This window comes from Elgaria multicarinata, chromosome 2 (genome assembly GCF_023053635.1).
Source record: "Elgaria multicarinata webbii isolate HBS135686 ecotype San Diego chromosome 2, rElgMul1.1.pri, whole genome shotgun sequence".
NCBI classification, from domain to species: domain Eukaryota; kingdom Metazoa; phylum Chordata; class Lepidosauria; order Squamata; family Anguidae; genus Elgaria; species Elgaria multicarinata.
The window spans coordinates 132,198,244-132,204,243 of NC_086172.1; the positions used below are offsets into that span (position 1 = coordinate 132,198,244).

A 6,000-nucleotide genomic window follows, 5' to 3' on the forward strand; every position below is an offset into this window, starting at 1 on the left:
GATGTCTTTATCTTTAAAACTTACGCAGATGTAATCATTTGTTTAATTTGAAGCTTAAGAGTATCAAATCCTGCTCCTGTGCCCCCAGTGGCTGCTCGGAAAACAACAAATTATTCTCTCCAAAAGTAGTAGCAAAATAGGTCAGGTTTTTTGGCTTTATAGCACAATTAAGGCAGGATGCATGGGAGTACTTCACAGTCAAAGCAGATTATAAGATGGAAAACTTCGGAGTCCTTTGCATGCAATTTGCAGTGATTGCACAGTATAACACTGGTGTGATAAAGCTCTTCGCCGTAGCAGCATGTCATCTATGTGACGCAGCTGCCATTGCAAAGCCAACCGGGGGCAAACCCTGGAAACTCCGCTCCAAAAAAGTTGGGCACTTACCTAGGGTGGCCATATGACCAGATTTGCCCGGATTTGCCCGGGTTTCTGATGACAAATCCGGGAGAGGGAGGGGAAATCCGGATTTCCCCCCAAAGAGCAGCTCTAATGGGAATTAACAAAAATGCTTATAACCGTCATTTTTTAAGATAAAGTTATGAAACTTGGCACGATGGTAGCTCTTAGGAAGGGCTTTAGTCATACCAAATTTGAAACAGATCCGTTCATACATTGATTTTTTAGGAGTTTTTTAAAAATTGAGGTTTTAAAATTATTATTTTTAAAATCACCATTTTTAAAGATAAAGAGATGAAAGTTGGCACCATGATAGCGTTTAGGTAGAGCTTTAGCCATACCAAATTTGAAACAGATCTGTTCATCCATTGATTTTTAGAATTTTTTAAAAAATTGAGGATTTAATTTTTTTTAAAAAATGTTATTTTTAAAGATAAAGAGATGAAACTTGGCACCATGATTGCTCTTAACAAGGACTTTAGCTATGCCAAGTTTGAAACAGATCTGTCCAACCATTGAGTTTTAGGATTTTTTTTTTAAAGTTTGAGGTTTTAAAATTATTTTTTAAAAATAATTTTAACATGGCGACCATGTTGTCCTCCTTTTTGGTTTTCAAAATTTGGTCACCCTCTTACCCCGACTTTTTTTGGTAGCGGAGGCTTGTCACAGCTCATGGCACCCCTGATTGGTCGGAAAGGGAAGGGGGCGGCCCCGTGCCTCTGTAAAAGTTTTTTTAAAAATGGGGGGAAATGGGATTGCACTACTTCTGAAGGACCAAGTGTACAACCTAAGAGTCTTCCTGGATTTAGCACTAACTGGGGATGCTCAGGTGACTATTGTAGCCAGGACTACTTTTTTTTTGACCAGCTTCGGCTAGTATGCCCCATCTTTAGAGGTCTGGTCTTGCCTCAGTTATCCAAGCTCTAATGACACCCAGGTTGGACTATTGTAATGCTCTCTATGTGCCTTTAAAGTTTTCAGGAACTTTAGAAACGGTGCAGAATGCAGCCACCTGGGTATTTATGCGACACCAATATTGTGCCAGATGCACTGGTTGCCAGTTTTCTGAAGCCAATCTAAAATGATGCTTTTGACCTTTAAACAGGATTGGGGAACCTGTGACCCTCCAGATGTTATTGGACTCACATAATCCATGACCATTGGCCATGATGCCTGAAGCTGATGGAAGTTGGCGTCCAAAACATTTGGAAAGCTATGTGTTCCCCAACCCTGCTTTAAAGCCTTAAACTGTCTGAACCTGAGATTCTTCAAGGATTGCTTTCACCCATGCCGGCCTGCCCACCTTTTGTCAGCAACTGGGGCTCTTCTTACTTGTTCACCACCAAAGGCAATTCAATTGGCAAGTATAATGAATGGGGCCTTTTCTATAGTGGCCCCAGGCTTCTGGAACAAGTTGCCCTCTGGGGTCCATCAGGGCCCACTTCTGCAAACTTTTAGGAAAGCTCTGAAGCCATTTGTTTTTCATGACCTTGTCTTGAGTTGGGTTTTAGGCTGATGGCTTTCAGCTCTGTTTTAGCTTTCAGGGCTGGGTATTCTTTGTTGTTACTATTGGCGTTGTTTTTAAAAGTGATTCTTGTGTGTTGTCATTATTATTATATTGCTTGTTTTACTATGCAAGGTGCCTTGAGAGGGTTTTACCCTTGAAAGATTCTAAAACTATATTTGAATGAATGAATAAATAAATAAATAAATAAATGGGCAGTGGTGAGGAGGAGGTGGGTCTACTCAAGAGAGGGGGCATTGAGAGGATCTTGTCCAATGATGTCCCCCACAAAATCTGGAAGCCACTACTTGAGCCTATGTTAAGCTTCTCTCCTAGCTTAATCATTGTCTGTGATAGCAACATTTCTTCTGTTAATTATGGCATTTTAAAAAACAACAACCCATAGGTTCACAAGAAACACTGAAGATAAACCGCATGAACAACACAAAAAGCATCAGGCAATGCCCAACTGAGCTAAATACTAGAAAGAAAAAGGCTCCATGCCTGAAAGGAAGAAGACAGTATGTGCTAATTTCCTGTATGGTCTCGACAGTCAGAGGAGAACTATGTGGGAAGACATGGATCCACTCCTTGGGAGGGGCCTGAGCACCGGCTCCCTAGTGAAAGCTCTAAAATGTTCCCAGAGTCTGCTTTGCACAGGCACAAAGCCCATGAGCAGAACTGCACTGGGACCACGAAACAAAAAGAGTGGGGAGAGGCTCTCCCAGACCCAGTGTCACCATTCTGTTCACTAAAACACTCGCTCCCAGAGTTACTCAGTTGCTATAGATAGGATCACAGTAAGAATAATATAATGTAGGTCCTTGATGAGTGAAATCTTTCTGTCAACATTTGCCCAGGCATTGACTTGGGGGATGGGAGAGGAATGGGAAAGGGTTCAGTTTCTCCCTTCTGTTTGGGGGCATTTACAACATATTCACCACAACATCTGAACTTCTAGATAAGCATCTGGGCTAAATGATGTTGGATAGAATCCTGGCTGGGCAAAGAATTCACAATTATAACCCAGCTGCCGCTTTCATTTACTGTTCAGTAGTCCCTCATGGGATTGTCATTTTGATGTTGGTTTTTGTTTGTTTTCCAGGGCAGCATGTTAATAAAACAAGGCTGGGTACAAAAGATGATGAGCACAACCTATTCTTCAAGACCGGGCCTTCACCCTCCAGCTCCCAGTTAACACCAGCCACTGCAGGAGACGTTCACCTGCCTAGGAGCCAGTTGTGTCCTGAAATTGTCTACTCAGTTTTGGCATCACTCCCCCTCAGAGCACATCTCTGTGCCAAAGGACAGAAAAATCTCACGCAAACAAAATGCCTCCCGAAGAGAAAGGAAAGGAAATGCTGACACTTTTATTTGACACTTAACTTTGGTTCTCTTCCCCTCCCCCTATTGTGGGCACGTGACAAGCCATGAGTTATCTAATGTATGCACTTTATTTTATTTAATAACTAATTTTATTTAAAACATGAGTTTGCTTTGAAGGTATTTCCCCCTTCTTTTTCTTCTGTATACTGGTTGATGGACAGACTTTCACTTCCAAAATGACAGGGCAAACCTTACAGAGCCTGGTTGTGTGCTTGATTTTTATGGATGGTTGGCCAGTTAGAGACTATTACGAAGACGCAGCCATCTGCTTAGTAATAAAGATGGCTGAGGTTATAGTTAGTCTAGGACCATAGCTAGATGGGGCGAAATCCCAGGGTGATCCCCGGGGTCGTCCCTGTGCGTGCACATGATGCACAGGGGATCCCGAGATCAGGGAGGGATAATCCCTTCCTTGCCCCGGGATCTCACCCTACACTTTAGGCCCAGTTTTTCCAGTCTTGGGCTGAGCCTGAGACCACGGAACATGTGGGCTCGAGCCGCATTTTGTCCTGGCTCCACATGGTTCCTCGTGATGAGCCGGGACCCGCACACAGGGCACAGAGCTCCTCAGGAGCTCTGCGCCCATCAGGGGTGGGGTGGGGGGGAGCAGGGAATTTTTTAAAAACAAACAAACAAACCCTTACCTTTTGCACACGAGCGCTCGTGCGCATCTTCCCCTTTTAAAAAATGGCGGGCGCGACGCCTCTCCCTCTGAGGTCATCGCACGCCGCCGCGTTGTGAACAGAGGGGGGATCTTACGATAAAAACATCGCAAGATCTTCACCTCTCCGTCGCGCAATAACAGGTAGGTCTAGCTAAGGCTTGGGAGGCAGTGAAGTTATATTGTGATTTTGTACAAGGGTGACAGAATGGTGAGGAGGGACCAGTGGTAGAGCAGATTAAGGGCTACAGTTCATTAAAGTTTCTCTATAATACTTTTTCTCTTAACCTTCCTGGTTTTGAACATGTAACTCATTTATTTTCTAGTTTAATATATTAATGAAAGTACCTACCTCCCCAGGTGTTTCATTAGAGCAAGTTGTTGTTCTTACATATGCAAAGGAGACCCTCAAATTAGCATCATTTCTGAGAGCAAAATATCCAGGGTTTGTCTCTTAAGATGTAGCCTTGTTCATATCAGAAAACACAGTGGATGGAGATAAACAGACATGAAAAAATGCCTCTTTGTAAATGGTTATGTCGTGGGTGACTGTGATGTTGGAGCAGAGACATGTAAAATCCGAAATTTGATTTTGGCATCTCCTGTGAAAGTACACGAAGTGTTTTTTAGATTGCAGACAAAAGTACTAGATGGGCCATTGGGCCAGGTAGGGTTTTACATAGCAACAAGATGTGACAGTGCGAGTTGTGTATCATTTCAATTATTGGTCTGTAGGGTTCTTGGAGGTTAAGGCTATCAGTGGCTACAAGTTACGATGGCTATGTGCTTCCTCTAGGCTCAAAGACTCAGTTCAGATCAGCCAATAGCAGCCAGGGCTTTCATCAACCCCTTTCCCCCACCCCCAGCAAATTACAATGTTGATGTTTAATGTGCAAAAATGCCTCTTTTTATGCAAGTGTGTGAATATGCATGTGTGGAGAATTACACATAGACTTTCAGGTTGTTCAGAGTTTAAATTCCAGATATCACAAAGCATTTAAATTATTAACACAGTCTTTCCCTACCTTTTGCCAGGGAAGGAGGTTTCAGTGCCAGCATTCTGTGAATTAGAACTCCACCCCCCCACCCGGCCAGCATTAAGAAAATGAAAACAAGGGAACTGGATGACTCTGATCTCCAGCTGACTTATATTTGTTTATATCTACTAACTGGCCACGGACCCTTAGAGAAAATGTGAAAGAAGCATTTTTAGAGGTAGGTAAGAGGGTTTGTTTTGGAAGGAATTAATAGACTTCCACAAGAACAAAGGAAGGGCTGTGCTTGATCAGGCTAAACTCCTATCTAGTCCAGCAATCTATTCCCACAGTGGCCATCCAGATGCCAATGGGAAATGCACAAAAGGACATTAATGCAATAATACCTTCCTAATTTTTGTTCCCCAGCAACTGGTACTGAGAGGCCATATACTGCTCTGTGCTGCTGGAGGTAATACATAGCCATTATGACTAGTGGCCATCTTGTAACCTGAAGCATCTGCTATTCTCTACCGAAGCAAAGGAGAATGTGTGGAATATACATGCAGTAGGATCTACTTGGCTTCCTAGAAACATGTCATACTAGCCAAAATAGTAAGTGTGCTTTAGTTTTGGCAGGAGTGAAGTGAAACACCATATTTGGCTTTAAATGCACAGAAATGTGATTTAGTTTTGCCGTTAATTAAAAGGCAAAGCACCCAGTTGTCCTCGATTCTGGACAATTCATTCTCCACTATCTGTTCAGGAGGGGTTTACTGCCCCTCACTGAAGTATGTGAGCAAGAAAGTAGAGCTTGCAATGCAATTAGCATGTGCTTTATTGGAAATAATACTGGTGAGAGGCATCATTGGCTTCCTTTGGAAATAAACAGATTGAAGGATTGTTAACATAAGAACAACCATGCTGGATCAGACCAAGGGTCCATCTAGCCCAGCGCTCTGTTCACACAGTGGCCAACCAGCTGTTGATCAGGGACCCACAAGCAACAGCACCCTCCTACCCATGTTCCCCAGCAACTGGTGTATATAGGCTTATTGCTTCTGACATTGGAGGTT

General features: G+C 43.0%; 1 protein-coding gene across 1 annotated transcript in view; it reads left to right on the forward strand.

The window, feature by feature from the left end:
* The window catches only part of CCDC9B (coiled-coil domain containing 9B), an 80,411-nt gene extending 75,725 nt beyond the window's left edge, over positions 1 to 4,686 (forward strand). The window contains exons 13-14 of the mRNA XM_063117729.1: positions 3,009 to 3,589; positions 4,110 to 4,686. The gene's annotated coding sequence lies outside the window, so the exon portion shown is untranslated. The remainder of the gene's footprint in view (positions 1 to 3,008; positions 3,590 to 4,109) is intronic.
* The last annotated feature ends 1,314 nt before the right edge of the window (positions 4,687 to 6,000 follow it).